Raw genomic sequence first — 18,522 nt, forward strand, 5'->3', positions numbered from 1 at the left:
AGTGGAGAAACATGAGAAAGAGTCTACCCAAGATAGGGGAAGGACTACAGAGGAAAGTAACAATTTCACTAAAATCCAACTTGGTGAAAAAAAAAATGTTTATTGGGCTTAGTTACTGAGCATGGTTGAGGGGTTACTCATAGGAGTATGGATGACACAAATGTAGTTATATCACTGAAAAGACTACCCCAGTATGACTCACATCTCACAAAACCTCTGTCCTCCATCCCACTACATGACTTGAAAGTGTCCCCCAGAGTGCCCTCTCCCGAGAGATGATTACTGCTCATATAAGCTTGTGGAGGGGCCTTGAGCTCTTGTCAGTTTCAAGAACGTCTTAAGTTTCGGGACTAGTGAACTGTTTGCCCTGAGTCATAGATGTTTGTGTACTTCTTCCATCTTAGCAAGCCTTCCTCCAGTATGGAACGTTCAATTCAGAGGAAATTGTAATACATGAGTAGACACCTCTTCCCACAAGGAACAGTCACATAGAATCATAATAAACTCTTCCCAGACCCTTATCACAAGTCTCAGTCTGTAAAGTTAGGTCATGAGTAAAAAGAGAAGAAAAATAAAGTGCTAATGCACATTGTTTTTAGGGTTCCTAGATTCACTCCTTTCTGAAACATACTGAAAATTTGTGTTATCCCCCAAAGCTCTTTTGAACTCTAACTCCACAAGATGATGGTGCCATCTTTGGAGATTGATTATGTCACGGTGCTATAACCCTCATGAATTGAACTGATGTCCTTGTAAACGGGTATTCTGAAGCCAGCTGTTCCCTTCTACCCTGTAAGAACATAAAGGTAATCAATCTTTAAGCCAGAAAGTGAACCCACATCAAACACTGCATAGACCCATGTCTTAATATTGTACCTATCACATGCCAAGAAGTTTGACATGTATATTTCCGCTGCTTATGAACTACCTACACTCTGCTGTTTGTTAGAGTAAAGACTAAAGTATTCTCCCATTTTTCTCCTGCCACTCTGAAAATTGTAAATACTCAATGAACATGTATGCAGACACTCAGAGTATTTTCATCCACATACAGAGTATAGCTTATTAATGGATAGATGGATAGATAGATGATAGAAAGGAAGGAAGGAAGGAAAGAAGGAAAGAAAGAAAGAAAGAAAGAAAGAAAGAAAGAAAGAAAGAAAGAAAGAAAGAAAGAAAGAAGGAAGGAAGGAAGGAAGGAAGGAAGGAAGGAAAGAAAGAAAGAAAGAAAGAAAGAAAGAAAGAAAGAAAGAAAAAGATAACTCAATCAAAGATTCCACGTACAAAATGTTAATGGTCCAAGAAACTAGAAAAACAAAACCTCAGAAAGTTGTGCTGTCAGCATCCTAAACTAGTTACAGGTGGTTGAAAGGATTTGTGGTGTGGTCGTTTTTGGACCTGCACAATTGGAATGACACTACACAGAAATTCTGACTGCAAGCAATCTCAACAGAAAGATTTAAGAGGAGGCCAGTAGATGGGTAATCCAGTCATTCTTGGTAAATTTCAAAAGGTCCTAAGATTATTTTTATGAGGAACCCAGGACAGGGCAAGAGTAGATTCACTGAAGATGCATCACACAAAAGTATTAAAGATAAAGCAAAACATCACAGATTTACCCCTTTTGTGGGGCAGAAGTTGGGGGTATACGGGTGCTGGTGCCCACAGAGTCCAGAAGAGGACTCTGGATCCCAGAATTAGAATTACAGGTAGTTCTGAGTTGCCAGACCTAAGAGATTGGAACCCAACTTTGGTTCTCTACAAGATCTATGTATGTTCCTAATGGCTGAGCCATCTCTCAAGTGCCATTATTCATAATTCGTTCAAACTCAAAAACCACCTTTCTTAGGGTTTTTATTGCTGTGAAAAGATATCATGACCATGGCAATTGGTATAAGGAAAACATTCAATTGAGGGGGTTCACTTACAGTTTCAGAGGTTCAGTACCTTATCATCATGGCAGGGAACATGGGGACATGCAGGTAGACATGGTACTGGGGGAGCTGATGATTCTACAACTTGCAGGCACCGGAAGGTGAACTGATACACTGGGAAGTATCCTGAGCATAAGAAACCTCAAAGCCCCCCCCCACACACACACACTGCACAATGACACACTTCTTCTAAAAAGGCCATATCTACTCCAACAAAGCCACACCTCCTAATAGTGCCACTTCCTATGAGATTATGTGTAAATACAACCACACTGGTAAAATCTGGTAAAGAATGTTAAGAATGTTAGAAAAAAAGAAATACTCTCAAAAGAAAAGAAAAGAAAAGAAGGAAAGAGAGTGTGATTAAAGTGTTAGAGCTGGAAATAAGAGAACAACTTAAGAAAGAAGATGATTTCATTTTGTTGTTTGTTGTTGATTGCCTGGAGTGTCTTTCCTCAAATGCAATCAGCTTGACAGGATGGAAAAGAGAGGTGCTAGAGGGAAAGGGAAGAGAGATAGAGAACTGTAAACTCTGATATAACAATGTTTTTTAAAAAGGAAATAAGAAAGGAAAAGAAAATATAACATGAAGTAAGACTTTTTTTTTTTAACTGTCACGGTATGGGCGAAACTTTAATCAAAATTTACAACACTAAGTCCCTCAGAGACAGCAGTAGGAACTTTGGAGTATTAATCCTCAACAACAGGCCACTGAATAGAACATACTGCGATCTAAAACTCAGCTGGACCTACATCTTGAGGAAAAATACTGAGAACATCAGCTGACGGTAATCAGTCCAGTTAAAAACACGTGGAAAGTGCAAAAATGATGCCGTTATCTTCAGTAGCTTTTGTGGAAATCTAGAGGTGGGAGGAGGCTAGCATGCTTGTGAAGATTTGCATGTGATGTCTAAAGGGAAGGAAATGGAAACTGAATTAATGGACTTTAAATATTAATAGGATAATATTAATAATATAAATTATTATACCTATTAATGTAATACTATTAATAAATATTCACTTTGAATATATAATATACATATATATTCAAAGCAAATAAACTGTAATATACCGTAAGTTCTTGTTTTGACTCTAGCCAAAACAGGAACCTAGAAACCCCAATTTTTGTTACAAAGTACAAAAGGTATAGTCACAGCTAAACCACTGAGAACCAGAGAGAAATTATCTAGGATGGAGACAGACATTATTACAACGACAAATGCTTTTCTCAGTCTTTATTGCGATATTGCACAGTAGAATGGCGACATGCTAAACTGCTGGAGCATGGAAGTGGAAGCAAAAGAAAAAAACTAGTCAAGGGAAGGGAACCACCAAGGTAAAACTGTTCAGCAGCTAACAGTTCAAACCAAGTCATCAAGGGGGAACTTTTCTTAGATTTGGGGTTACAAAAAAAATAAAATTAGATCTACACTCATCTATTGGTGGTTTCTTCTAGGTCGCTTCCAAATTTGCAAGCTATTGTGGTGAACTTTCCCACAGAATGTGATCAAACATGGCTCAAAGAGAATTAGTGTCGTTAGCATCACTCAGGGTTTGCCATGGAGCCTCTGACACCTTGTCCATGTAGCCACAGTGTGAGGCAAATGGGCTTCATAGAGGATCGGGCAGGGGACTTCTTAGGCCAAGCTAAGAACAGGTCCATGCTTCTCCTTAACATGGTGCATCCCCACTGTCATCATGTGACCTGAGCCAGCCATGGGGACTTGTGAGGAGAGCAGGTTGTTTACTGAACGTCTTCATCCTCCAACAGCAGCTCATAGCTGAAGTGGGGGCACAGCTGCTTCCATTGCACCTAACTATCTCTATTTTACAACTGCCAGAGGTGACTCTCAGGTGGGTCATGCTGAAATTGAGACTTCAATTACTTTCTCTTTTCTCTGCCAGTCCTTCCTCCTGATGCACGAATCTATGGATACAAAGCTGCTAGTAACAACGATGTGAGTCTAGAATTGCCAGTATGCCCAACCTGCAGCCCACAAGCTCTACACACCCCACCTATTCCTACAACCCTGAGCTGTCTCCCAGTATCTCTCTACACAGTATCCTCATTTTTGTAATGATCACAATCTACCCAGGTGCTTAAAACACAAAACTTGATGCTACTCAAATACCAACTTCTTCCATGTCACCAATAATTCTGTAGCCCCTCCCATATGTCTACATTTTTATCCAGGTAACCAGCATATCTCCAGAGCGAATGTAATCATATTCAGCTTGCCAAAGGCCTTTGTTCCAGCTTGCCAATCCAGTCTACTGCCCAAGTGTTCTTTGAAACATAAGTGGAGATCTACCTCTGCTACTTTAACCCATTTATTTATTTGTTTGTTTGTTTGTTTGTTTGTTTTGGTTTTTCGAGAAAGAATTTCTCTGCATAGCTTTGCGCCTTTCCTGGATCTCGCTCTTTAGCCCAGGCTGGCCTCGAACTCACAAAGATCCGCCTGCCTCTGCCTCCTGAGTGCTGGGATTAAAGGCATGTGCCACCACCACCTGCCGAGAAGGATGTTTTATTGTTGGATGCACTAGGTTAGCTACACGAGAGATCTGGGAAACAGTTACTCCAAATATAATCATTTTTTATGACCTTTGTACTCCAACAAGCTTGCTTGTTGCCTTGATCTTCTCTTTATAACATACAGAATGTTGACAGAGCAAGATGGTGCAGAACTTCCTATACTTTGTATTCTTTCTTTCTTTCCTTCTTTCTTTCTTTCTTTCTTTCTTTCTTTCTTTATTTATTTATTGTTTGTTTGTTTGTTTGTTTGTTTTGTTTTTTGGGGACAGGGTTTCTCTGTGTTGTTTTGATGCCTGTCCTGGATCTCACTCTGGTTCCTACCTTGTATTCTTGCTGACGCCATTAAAGTTTTAAGCAGAATTAGAACTCCTTGGTAGAGAATCCTGTGGAAAATCACCCAGCTCTAATCTAGGATCCCACAGTTAAGATGCCCCAGCTAACTTAGCATCTGTTAAACTGCTCTCTTGCACAGCACTCCCAACCCCCACAATGAAGTTACAGATACCGGAATGTATTGTTTTTCCTTTAAAAGCCTTTTGCTCTATATCAGTGGTTCTCATTGTGGGTCATTAACCCCTTTGGGGTCACTGTTCAGATACCCTGCATATCAGATATTCACGTTATGGTTCATAACAGTAGCAAAATTACAGTTATGAAGTAGCAATGAAATAATATTATTGTTAGGAGTCATCATAACATGAGGAACTACATTAAAGGGTCTCAGCATTAGGAAGGATGCAGACCACTGCTCCAAATGCTCAGGGCTACACTTGGGTCTCAGAAGGCCTGAGCATAGTCCCAGCTGACTGGACTCATTATCTGTTCTTCAGCTGTAGGACATTTAGATTGTTTCCACTTCCTAGCTATTATAAATAGAGCAGCAAGGAACATGGCCCAGCAAGTATCTGTGGAGTAGGATGTTGAATGCTTTGGACATGTGCCAAGAGACAGCTTGTATGGGTCATATGGTAGATTCATTTTTAGCTTTTGAGAATTTCCCATACTGATTTCTATAGCCACACCATGTATCGGTGGACACCAGCCTTGATTTCTCATCTTGTCTCTCATTGATAATATAATAAATATGGCCATGCTGTTGTCCTCTTGAAAGACTCTCATATTTAAGCCCAAATTTCATTTATGGTATCTAAATGCCCCATTTTATGTGTGTATCCATGTACTAACAGACAAAATGTTTCACATCATTCTTATTGTAATGTTGTAATGAACTTGAGTGTATGGATATTAGCTTGATATACTGATGTTACTTCCTTTGAATTCATATTCAATGGTAAACTGCTGATGCATAGCTTACTTTTAGCTGTTTGGTAAACCTCCAGACTGCTTCCCAAAGGAAATAGCTGGTGTACATGACCAGCAGCAGCTATGCGGGGATTTCCTTACTCATCCTGTCCACCAATCAGTGCCTTTTATTCATTGACAGTAGCTATACTTCCAGGTCGAAGTCATCTGTCGCCATGGTGCTAACTTAAGTTTCTGTGATGAACAGTGATGTTTTTATGTTAGGAGAAAAGGTTCATGTCCATCTTCTGTGGATGCCAGGAGTCACAGCACCCCTCACAGAAGAGGCTGTTTTTTTCTTCATTGTACATTCTTCCTGCTGATATGGAAAGTCACTTGGCTGTATGTAATTGGTGGCATCAGGGTTTGAGATTGCATTTTCATTATTATCCACTGAGCATTGCTTAGTTTCTTTAATATGACAAGTCTTGCTTGCATCAGGGTTTTAGGCTGCATTATTATTATTGTTACTATTTATTATTATTATTATTATTATTATTACTGAAAGACCCCGCTCATAACAGGCTTTTACTTAGCCATGGGGACGCCATTCTGGAAGGCAAATACCAACCAAAGCAGGAGTCAGGAGTTCATCTCAAGCCAAGGAAACAAAAATAACTTTGGTAGACCACCCGGCCTTGTGAGTAATGACTATGGTCTATGGTCGGCCACCCTGCTCTGAGAAAACAACCGTTGAGTCAAAACAGGATGGGCCACCTGGCCTTGGGGAATAAACAGTTGGGCCAGAAAAACACCACTGTGCCCTAGACAAGGCCAGGTCAGCCACACACATCAAATTTCCGAGATGTCCCCAAGTTCACCCTGGCCTTATTTGAATCAACCAATGGGAACCCTGTAACTATGCTTCTCGCTTCTGTAACCATGCTTCTGCCCCTGGAATTCTATAAAAGGTCCCCCTTTTCCTAGGAAGGCGCGCAAGTCCTCCGAGAGACTTTGCTGCCCCAGGTACCTGCGTATCTCAATAAACCCTCTTGCTGTTTGCATCTGATTCGTGGTTTTGGCGTGTTCCTTGGGTTTGGGGTCTCTCCTGAAGGAAGATCTCCCCTGGGGGTCTTTCATTACTTGAGTTCTTGTCTCTTACTTAAACCTATTAAACAAGATCTCTGTTAAAGCGTAACCATCTCAGAGAAATAACCTGAGGGTAGGTTAACGCTTGTCCTTAATTCCTTCTTCTCCAGTCCTTGCAGTTCTAATAACCTTAATACCAAAATGAACTACCGCTGGTTCCTCCCATTGGAAGATTGGGTCTATGGCAGTCTGCAAAGCAGTTTCTTTTGAGTCCCTAAGCAGGGCTGCCAACTAGGAAGCCTCCCTTAAAAATGTGTTGACAGACTTCCTAGCAACTCAGTGCCATTCAAGTTCATATGATAGTGAATACATCCCATAGCCTAGTGTTGTGTGAAAGGTTGACACACAGGACACTTTATGAAAAATTATACACATTGTCTCTGATACTTCTTGGCATTCCCTACAATCAACAATTGTAAAGATTTGAGGATTTTAAACTCTGGGATCCCTGCAGTGAGTTTATTTCACAATATTAGCTTTTCTGATGAATAGTTTTCAATTTCCCATTCCCATGTTTCAGAACTATATGCTAGTATTTTTAAAGAAGAAACAAAGAAAATAAAAATTAAACTTTCATTATTCAAAGATGCACTATGGAGCTTTATATCAAAGTTTCCCTTTCAATATTGCCTTTCACTGACTTTAGCTTGATTTATGCAGGCAGTTGAGTTCTTTGAAGTCTATGATTCTGTTTGCATAATTTTCATAATGGGATAAATAAAACAATGTTTCCAAACTGCCAAAAAATTGTCTAAAATGGACAGCTGAATATATCTGGAAAAGTTTGCTAGAATGGGTATCTCAGGAATGTTTGCTCCATGTGCAAGGAGTGGGTCCTATAAATGATTGACTTCCTCCATAGTCAAGATTCTTTGCAAGGCAGTAAAATCATGGCTCTTTCCATTTGCATGCCTATGAGCAGAAATGTTATAACTACATAGTTACATGTCTAGTACTTTTATGTACTATGGCAGATTCATCTTTTTTGTCTAGATGCTGATTTGCAAGGATTTTTAGAAGCTACCAAATATATGAAGAGAAACACAACTAAGACAGATGTTGTTCTTATATCTGTATAACACATACATGTACATATGTCATAATGTTGTGCAACTTATATACATAGTCCCAACAGCTGGGAACAAACTGTGCTCAATTTCCAAACTATCACAGCCAACAAGACCCATCAGGGTGTAAGAATAAAGAGACACCAGGTCAGTTGGTGTAGATATGAAAGAGTTCTTTTTAAAAGACATGCCTATGGCCAGTAAGACATTACAGTGAATGACAGAACTTATGACACAACCCTAACGACCTACAACTGTAGAGCGCACCAGGTCCTTTTGCTCACAGATAAGCACTAGGGAAATTAGGAATGTTAAACACACAGATTATCTCTCAAATGGCAGAGATGTATATCTGTTTTCACCTGAAAAGCTGGAAATGGATATAATCAATAGCCTGGTGATCTGTGTTATTTGCAGGTTCAGACCACACTCAATCCCCCAGATTATTATATTTATCCAGACTCTTCCTCCCCAGAACTCTGTCTTGAGCATTGCTTCACAGTTAATAAAACCCATTCCTAGGGGAGATGTCACATGTGCTTTGTAGCTTGGGACCTCTACAAAGACCTAGACTATACCAGATCCTCCCCTAGGCCCTTAAGTTATAGAAGTCATTCTTATGGAAAAGGTCATATGTACTTTGCAAAGGTTTCCATATAGTCATACTTTAAGCTTTCAATAATTAGCACCAGTGAATGTTTGTTCTAAAGTTATAGTGTTCTTAAATATGCCTTAAAAAGTACTGCAAGGAGTCAGACTCTAGAAGTTTGAACCAATACCAGCTACCGAGTCATGTTGAACTGTATTGGGGGATGTATTAAGGCAATTCCGCATAGTTAAAAAGGAGGTTTATTTTGGGGTAACTTATGGCCAGTAAAGGGTTTGGCTACAGGATCCAGGAGAGATGGAGTGCAGTCCAATGGGATTCTCTGGAGAATTCTGCTTGATCTACCCCTAGCATCCAGGATCACAAGAAACCAAGAGACTCAGTACATCCAGATCTCGGGTCTTAAGTGATCCCGTCTTAGCCCTGCCCCAAGGGAAGGTTGTAGGTAAGTGTGGGAGTCACCAGAAGCCTCACTAGGGGCAGTGCTTTTAGGTCAAAGCTGGAACAACTACCCACTACAGAACTAGATTTCCTTCTGGCCTCACATGGATCATTACTCTGCCAGCCATGGTGTTTGCAGAGACCCCCACATACAACTTCTGAAACCTACACAAAGAAAATCCAGATGTAGTGGCAAGAATCTGCAATCTCAACACTCCTATGAAGAGATGTGAGGGAGTTACAGGAGAATCGGCCTGAAATTTCATAATCACGATTAAATTAGAGCAAAATTTGAAAGACTCTGTCACACCAAGGTGGAAGGCAAGAGCCAACTGCTGAAAGGTGTCCTTTGACCTGCACATGCAAGGTTTCTCTCACACACACACCAATAAGAAATAATAATAAACAAAATTTTCAAATGTTTTTAAAAATATTAAGGTAAACACGAAGAAGTTGCTTTTACAAATGTTCTTTGTTGTGCAATATAATTATTTTTATTTGCTTCTAAAAATGAAAATTAAGCAAGGGATGGTGGTGTACACCTTTAATCCCAGCCCTCAGGAGGCAGAGGCGGGTAGATCTCTGTGAGTTTAAGGTCAGCCTGGGCTACAGAGTGAGTTCCAGGACAGCCAGGGCTATGCAGAGAAACTCTGTCTCAAAAAAAAAAAAAGAAAGAAGGAAAGAAATGAAAATGAAAATGAAAGCTTGGTGGTACAGTAGTTGCTTAGCATGCAGAAGGACTTGGGTTTGATCTTCAACACTGCCTGAAGCACTCACTTAATTAATAATAAACTATTGTTGGGAGAGCATAGGTGACCTCTAAGATCACAAACATAGTAAATGAGGTGATCCTCATATTCAAGACACATTGCTGTGTTTATTACAGAATCTACCTATGGCAATTATCCTCACATCTGAAGAAGCAAGAAATTTAAAATGTGGAATCAGAGCACTTAACATGAAATTATAAATTCAATACAACTAATAGCTCCATAAAATCTTTTCTAAGAAGTCTAACATCTTAATCTCTTAATGTCTCTAAGCCTGAATGTAAGATAGAGAGCTCTTTAATTCATTTTCAGTCATTAAACACACTAATTGTAAGCTTTGTATGTGTCAGACACCCAGCAGGATTCTGAAGATTAATTTATTTCAAAGAATTTAGACTCTTCTTGCTGTAAGGCAGAGTTAATAGACTATGAAGTCATTCATTCATAGAGAGTTCTGTATTCCTACTGTGTGTCAGATACTATGGGAGAATTGGTGAAAAGGATAAGTACTGATTCTTGTTATCTAGATTGTAGTGGGACAGACAGATTTTAAAAGTAGTATCAATCTAATTAGCATGTAATTATAGCATAGGAGAATTGTTTTGAAGGGATGCAGCAGGTCTTGAGAAAGAATCAAAGTCCTGTAAGAGTGGTGTCGAGCATGATTTCTATGACATTTTTATCCAGTGTAAATAGAAAGAGTTGTCATAGAAAGATCATTGCAGGAAGACAGGATAGCCACTGAAGTCTCCCCTGTGCTGGATGGAGCAGTGAAGAAGTCAGTCTTCCTTACAGGAGAGTCCCCATTAAGCAACAGTTTGTTGTTTTAAACAAAATCTCAATTGTTTGATTTTTACCAGTAAAGACTTGGGATCCTGAAGCTGGGGTGAAATCCTGCTAGCTCAGAGAGGCAAAGAAAGCACCCATCTGACCTTCCTCCTCTGCCAACAATTCAGAAACCTCCTTTCTCCTAGGCCACCTCAAATCAGTGCCTCAAGCTGAAGGCCCCTCCTGTCTACTTTCTGTGTGTGTCTCTATCCATCCATCCTCCGGATTCCCTCTTAGTCTCTGTTTTTCTTTTTTGCAAATCCTACATTCACTTCCTGTCAACTGGTTTTTTGCACTGCCTCTTGACCTATGGCTGACTTTATTAAATCCTGTTTGCAATATTCAAAACAGAGAGCTCTTGGATTAACGGTGTGTCCTAGGGCTTAGCCACACCACAGCTAGAGACAGGTTTTCCCAGTAAATAGTCAGCCCCAAGGCTACTGGGTACTCAGTTTCTGGTACCCTTGAGATACCATGTGTCCCTCATGGTGCAATGAGGCTTGATTAGCTTCCTACTGATTTCATCCCATCGTGTGATAGTTCCTATTGACGTAGTCCCATCCTGCCACCCCCACACTTAGTATATAGGGACTCCTTCATAAAATTGCTTGGCATAAGACACAGCTTGTGCAAGACTTCATGAGCCTACCTGTCTTCTCCTCCTCAGAATACTGTCAGGAAGAACAGTCTGATGGGTTCAGGTTACAGATGAACTCTGGTTGGCAGTTTCTGTGGGTATCTTCACACATCCATGTCACCAGGCTCATCATACTCGGGAAGTTCTGTTTGAAAAACCCTGTCTGGCATCAACCTATGCTCATGGTCCTCTGACTGGTTCTAAATTGTATATGTTCCCTGAAGCAAATCAAAATAGCTTTCAGTTGAGTCATGAAAAACAGTCTTCCCCAGGAAAGAGCACAGAAATCCATTATCCAATACCAAATGCTCAGCCCTGAAAAAGTTTATACAAGTAACATTATATATACCAAGAAACTTATATTTGGGAATATATATATATATGTGTGTGTGTGTGTGTGTGTGTGTGTGTGTGTATACACATCAAATACATATGCACATACATATACATATATGCATGCAAGAAAAAGTAATAGGATAAGAGACCATAAAGGGAAAATGAGAGAAATGTAATTATAATCTCAAAAGTAACATATTATTTTACTACTCAAAAGTATATTTGAGTATTTGATTAGTCAAATTAATTTAAAAAATAAATTTTGAGTATTTTATTGCTAAAAATACTATATTACTCAAAAGTAAAATTATATCATGATCTCAAAGTAAGAGGAAGAAATGCAATTATAATCTCAAAGGTAAAAATAAGCAAATACATAATCAAATTATGGTGATTTGTGGAACACTCTGCCCTAAACTGAAATTATTTGCTAGGAAGGAACATTTGCTTTCCTCTACCGTGTACCTGAAAATTAATTCTAGTGGGTATCAAATGTCTGGATGGGTCTTGGGAATTTGAGGGACAGTTTACTCAAATATTAAGGTTTTTCCACCTCCAAGGATACACACTACAACAAAAGTTTCTGAGTATGGATGGGATCTAGATGTGGCTTCTGAATGGTTGTAACAAGAAAAGATCATCTGTGGAGACTTTGTAATGATGAGAGCTAAGTCTCTTGTGTCTACTCTTACCAAAACTAGAGAGGCTTAAAGGGACCTCCCGTGATTACTTGATAATAACACAAAAGACTGACAGGACAACACACTTGCACAAAACACAACCCCCACCTGGTGACTGTCCAGCAACAACCTGTTCGGCTCATCCTCAGACCGATGCTGCTCCTCTGCTACCTAGTGCTGTGGCCAGTGGCCATTGTGTGCAAATGTCTGACACGTTCTTCCTTACTTTCTTTTGCTTCCGTCTCCTTGACTATACGTGTAGTTCACTGAAACATGTGCATTCCCTGATTCTCTCCTGATCCTGGATAAATATTATTCTTTGAAGAATCTCTGATTTCTAAAATCTAGGTTGATACAGGAAGAAGCAAAGGAGAAAGACCAAGTTTGCATAACAATTGCTCAACCATTAAAATTACACATGGGTGATTGTGCATTTATATTCAGTTCGCGGTGAGCGTGAACCGCTGTAATGACAACTGCTATAACTTTTCCCTTCTCAAGATTTGATTCTCCAGACCCTGCAATGAACTACTCACTGCTTAGATGTAATTCCTGCTTCCTAGGTGGAGCCTAGTAAAAGGATTAGAGACAGAGGGAAGCTGAAAATATGGAATCAGAGAGGGAAAAGAGATTGTGATTCTGTGGCCTACCCCATCTTGGATCAGGAAAAATAAAATAAAAGGAAATTCATTCGGCCTGCCATTTCTCAAAATGTTGCAAAAATCTATCAAGTCACACACAGCTTAGCTTTGGCACCCTGTGTATTACCATCGACTCAATTTACTTCAGTATACACTGAGTTTAGCATTGCCATATCTATATTTAATATACATTTATATAATATTGCCAAATTATATTATATTTGTATGTAAGTTAACTTGTGTGTCCTGGTTAGGCAGCTGTTGACTTTTTAACCACTTTAATCAGAAGATTAGGTATTAAATAAGAATAAATTAGCATTTAGAGAAATCATAGTTACTTTTCTGGCTTTATACAAAGCTAGACAAAGTTTAAAATACTGATATTTAAATGTGCACTAAAAGGCTTAGTAAATTAGGACCAATAATGGCACAGATAATTGTAATTATTGAAGTGAGTAGTGTTTGTGAGAAGTAGCTAGAAAGTTTATGAGAGTGAGTTCATACTTTGAGGAACCACATCTAACAATCTGATGAATTCAGAATCCCACCATTCTCAGATTAACTTTGTAAACCTCACCATATTGTTTTTACAATTATTCTCTAGAAAATTCTATGGACAGAATTTTACTGCCCTCATGTTTTATAGGAAAATTATGTGAAATGTCTGAGTGTCCAAAAGAACAGAGCAGTATGTGAGGAACAGCAGGGTATATAACTCTAGCTGTGTACATACATATATGAATTTTATATGTGTGTGTGTGTGTGTATGGACCATTCAGGCATGCTTTGGTTAATAGCAGATTGTACATACAATGTTGGGCCTGTGAGGCAAAAAAATTAATCTTGCCTCTTACCATAAAATCTCAACACAATATGTTACTCCTGTGTTTGCGGTGATTCTGTTGTGACTTAGCCTCATCTGTAGCCAGTTGTATAGAAGTATGGTGTAAGAAGTACAGGCAACTGCACACTCATACTTGAGGAATGTAAGTACTAAGCATTACACACTAAGTGTGTAATTGTACGGTAAGGAAAATAAATGATTATGTCACTGGTCAGTATACTGTCCCAGCTTTCTGTTACTGTGATAAACACCAACTTAAGGTAGGAGGGGGTTTATTTCAGCTTACAGGTGATAGTCCATCATCAGCTGAAGCCAGGGTAGGAGCTCAAGGAAGGAAACTGGAGACAGGAACTGAAGCAGAGGCCATGGAGGGGTGCTACTTACTACCTTACTTGTTCTGCCTTGCTCTGGCTGCTTTCTTATACATCCTAAGACTATCTGCCCAGGAAGGGCATCTTCTCCACTGGGCTAGGCCCTTTCATATCAATTCATGATTAAGGAGACATAGTCATAGTCCAACCTCATGTGGGCACATAATTAGTTAAAGTTTCCTCTTCCCAGTAGACTCTAGGCTTCTATCAAGTTGACAGCTGAAGCTAACTATGACATATACCTAGTATAATCTTATCACTCTTTGACAGTACACTCTCTTTCCTTTCAAAAAAAGTATTCACTGTAAAGCAGTCTGTCCACTTTACACCTGTAGCTGCTCACACAAACATTTCATGTTTGTAGCTTTCTTGATTATATCAAAAGGCCACACATACATTCTTCCCATAGCAGTTCATTCATTGCCATCTTAAATCATACCACAACCATGGCCACCACCATCACATTTAGATGCTCCTCACATTATTTAGTATAGATTTTAAAACAGAGTTATTTGGCATTTAGTGTATGTCTCCGTTAGGGTTTCTGTTGCTGTTTGGAGACACCATGTCCACGGCAATTCTAATAAAGGAAAACATTTAATTGGGGTGTCTTGCTTACAGTTCAGAGGTTCAGTCCATTATCATCATGGTAGGACATGGGGGCATGCAGGTAGACACAGTGCTGGAGAGGGAGCTGAAAGTTCTACATCTTGCACAGGCAACAGGAAGTAGTCAGTCCTACTGGGAGTGGCTTGAGCATATATGAAAACTCAAAGCCCAACTGCACAGTGACTTGGTGACTTACTTCCTCCAACAAGGACATAAATCCTAATAATGCCAATCCCTTTGGTAACCATTTTCTTTCAAACCATCACAGTGTGTATCACTGCATCCTTGCATTCAAAATGTGCTTGATTATATCTTTGTATGTATCCATGCATGTACCTCCATTTCTACACATTTTGTTAGCTGGCAGTTATATCTAGAGACTTAATTCAATTCTACTTTTGTGGCTATCTGGAAGGATTATTTTCTGAATTTGCTATTATATCAGAAGGCACATAACACAAGGTTTCAATCTCTTAATGTTAACTATGATGTGAATTAGGTTAATAATGAATAAATCTATTCATTTCAATCTTCCAATAAAAAGTTCCACATAGACATCTCTCTTAATGTTTTAGCATCCACCAACTGCCATATGGTAGCTCCATTATTTCATTAAGTAAAAGTCATATTTATCATTTGCTGATGATCATTTGACATAGGCTTAATGCAAGAGAAAAAAAGCTAGATTGGTTTCTAAGGACTATGTACATGGGTAAACACTATAGTTTTAATTAGTAGCAGACTTCCCAGCCCTACATTAGTGGGAATTTTTTCTTTTGTTAACATAATGGAGTTTGAGTTACTTTTTAATGACCTTGCACAATCGGCTCTTCCCATTAGAGAACAGGAGCCTTTGTTGTAGTTTTTTATGCATTCATAATGCAATCTGTGCTTTGAAAGCAATTTATATTTTTCCTTTCATTATCTGGTTATGCTACTGTAAGTCTTTCACACAGGAAAAAAAATATAAAACCAGATAAGACAACCAACCAGAGAGTAGCTTACATTCCAGTTGAGGTAGACACAAAAATTAAAATGAAAGAAACATTGCAGAATAACTACCAACCAGTGATAATCTAAAAGAAAATAATGCATATTTATATGCTTGAAGTTAACTAAGGGCAGATAAGGGAATTTCAGAAGGTCTTTTAGAGGGAAACACAATGGAAGGAAGATCTGAATTGAGAACTTAGTCACAAAAAGTAGAAAACCAGTTGACACAGAAAAAGTGCCAAGAGCTAAGGAAGACAAGAGTAAGTTTGCTCAACAATTCATGCTCTTACAGTCCCCCTTCTTTCTCGACAATTGGACACCTGGAGCTCCACCTGGGGCCTGGCCAAGGATCTCTGCATCCACTTCCATCAGTTATTGGATGAGAATTCCAGCTTGACTGTTAGGGTGTTTGGCCATCCAGTCACCAGACTATGTCAGATCAGGCTTTCTCTCAACCATTGCCAGCAGTTTACAGAGGATATATCATTGTGGATTTCAGGGAACCTCTCCAGCACTCTGCCTATTCCTGTTCTCATGTAGTCTTCATTTATCATGGTCTGTTATTCCTTGTTCTCCCTTTCTGTTCTTGATCAAGCTGGGGTCTCCTGCTCCCCTAAGCTTTCTTACCCTCAAATCTTGCGCTTCATTACTCCCACTGTCATCCAGGTTGTTCATGTAGATCTCATCCATTTCTCTGTCATTGGGTGATCCTTGGGTCTTTCCTAGGGTCCCGAATTTCTAGGTAGCCTCCCTGGAGTTTTGTAGCAGTTTAGTCATCTTTGTTTTACATCTAGTATCCTCCTATGAGTGAGTACATACCATGTTTGTCCTTCTGAATCTGGGTTACCTCACTCAGGATGATTTTTTCTAGATCCATCCATTTGCCTGCAAACCTCATGATGTCATTGTTTTTCTCTGCTGAGTAGGACTCCATTGTGTATATGTACCATATTTTCTTTATCCATTCTTCAGTTGAAGGGCATCTAGGTTGTTTCCAGGTGCTGGCTATTACAAACAATGCTGATATGAACATAACTGAGCAAATGCCCCTGTGGTATGATTGAGCATTCCTTGGGTATATGCCCAAGAGTGCTACAGCTGGGTCTTGGGGGAGATGGATTACCAATTTTCTAAGGAAGCGCCATATTGATTTCCAAAGTGGCTGTACAAGCTTGCATTCCCACCAGCAGTAGAGGAGAATTCCCCTTGTTCCACATCCTCTCCAGCATAAGCTGTCTTCTGTGTTTTTGATCTTAGCCACTCTGACAGGTGTAAGGTGGTATCTCAAAGTCATTTTGATTTGCATTTCCCAGATAATTAGGGATGTTGAGCAATTTGAAAAACAAGTATTTCAAGAGAGAGTTGCTTATTCCTTAAATGTCTTTCAGCCATTTGAAATTCCTCTGTTGAGAATTCTCTGTTTAGTTCTATAGCCCATTTCTTAATTGGACTGTTGGGCATTTTGATATCTAATTTCTTGAGTTCTTTATATATTCTTGATATCAGCCCTTTGTCAGATGTGGGGTTGGTGAAGACCTTTTCCCATTCTGTAGGCTGTCACTTTGTCCTGTTGACCATTTCCTTTGCTCTGGAAAAGCTTCTCAGTTTCAACAGGTCCCATTGATTGATTGTTTCTCTCAGTGTCTGTGCTACTGGTGTTATATTTAGAAAGTAATCTCTGGTGCCAATGCATTCAAGACTACTTCCTACTTTCTCTTCTATCAGGTTCAGAGTAACTGGATTTATGTTGAGGTCTTTGATCCACTTGGACTTAAGTTTTGTGCATGGTGACAGATATGGATCTATTTGCAGCCTTCTACACATTGACATCCAGTTATGCCAGCACCATTTGTTGAAGATACTTTCTTTTTTCCATTGTACAGTTTTGGCTTCTTTGTCAAAAACTCTATGATCATAGGTGTGCGGGTTAATGTCAGAGTCTTCAATATGATTCCATTGGTCCACATGTCGGTTTTTATGCCAGTACCAAGCTGTTTTTATAACTATAGCTCTATTGTAGAGCTTAAGGTCGGTCGGGGATCGTGATGCCTCCAGAGGTTGTTTTATTGTACAGGATTCTTTTGGCTATCCTGGGTTTTTTGTTTTTCCATATGAGGTTGAGTGTTATTCTTTCCAGGTCTGTGAAGAATTGTGTTGGTATTTTGATGGGAATTGCATTGAATCTGTAGATTGCTTTTGGTAAGATGTCATTTTTACTATGTTAATCCTGCCTATCCATGAGGATGGGAGATCTTTCCATTTTCTGACATCTTCTTCAATTTCTTTTTTTCAGGGACTTAAAGTTCTTGTCATATAGGTCCTTCACTTGCTTAGTTAGCATTACACCAAGGTATTTTATATCATGTGTGGCTATTGCAAAGGGTGATGTATCTCTGATTTCCTTCTCAGCCTCTTTGTCAATTGTATATAGGAGGGCTACTGATTTTTTGAGTTGATCTTGTATCCTGCTATGTTGCTGAAGGTGTTTATAAGCTGTAAGTGTTCCTTGGTTGAATTTTTGGGGTCACTCATGTATACTATCATGTCATCTGCAAATAGGGAAAGCTTGACTTTTTCCTTTCCAATTTGTATCCCCTTGATCTCCTTATGCTGTCTTATTGCTCTGGCTAGAACTTCAATTACTATATTGAATAAGTATGGGGAGAGGGGACAGCCTTGCCTTGTTCTTGATTTTAGTGGAATTGCTTTGATTTTCTCTCCATTTAATTTGATGTTGGCTGTTGGCTTGCTGTAAATTACCTTTATTATGTTTAGTTATTTTCCCTGTATTCCTGATCTCTCCAAGACCTTTATCATGAAGGGGTGATGGATTTTGTCAA

This window comes from Onychomys torridus, chromosome 20, assembly GCF_903995425.1.
Source record: "Onychomys torridus chromosome 20, mOncTor1.1, whole genome shotgun sequence".
NCBI lineage: Eukaryota > Metazoa > Chordata > Mammalia > Rodentia > Cricetidae > Onychomys > Onychomys torridus.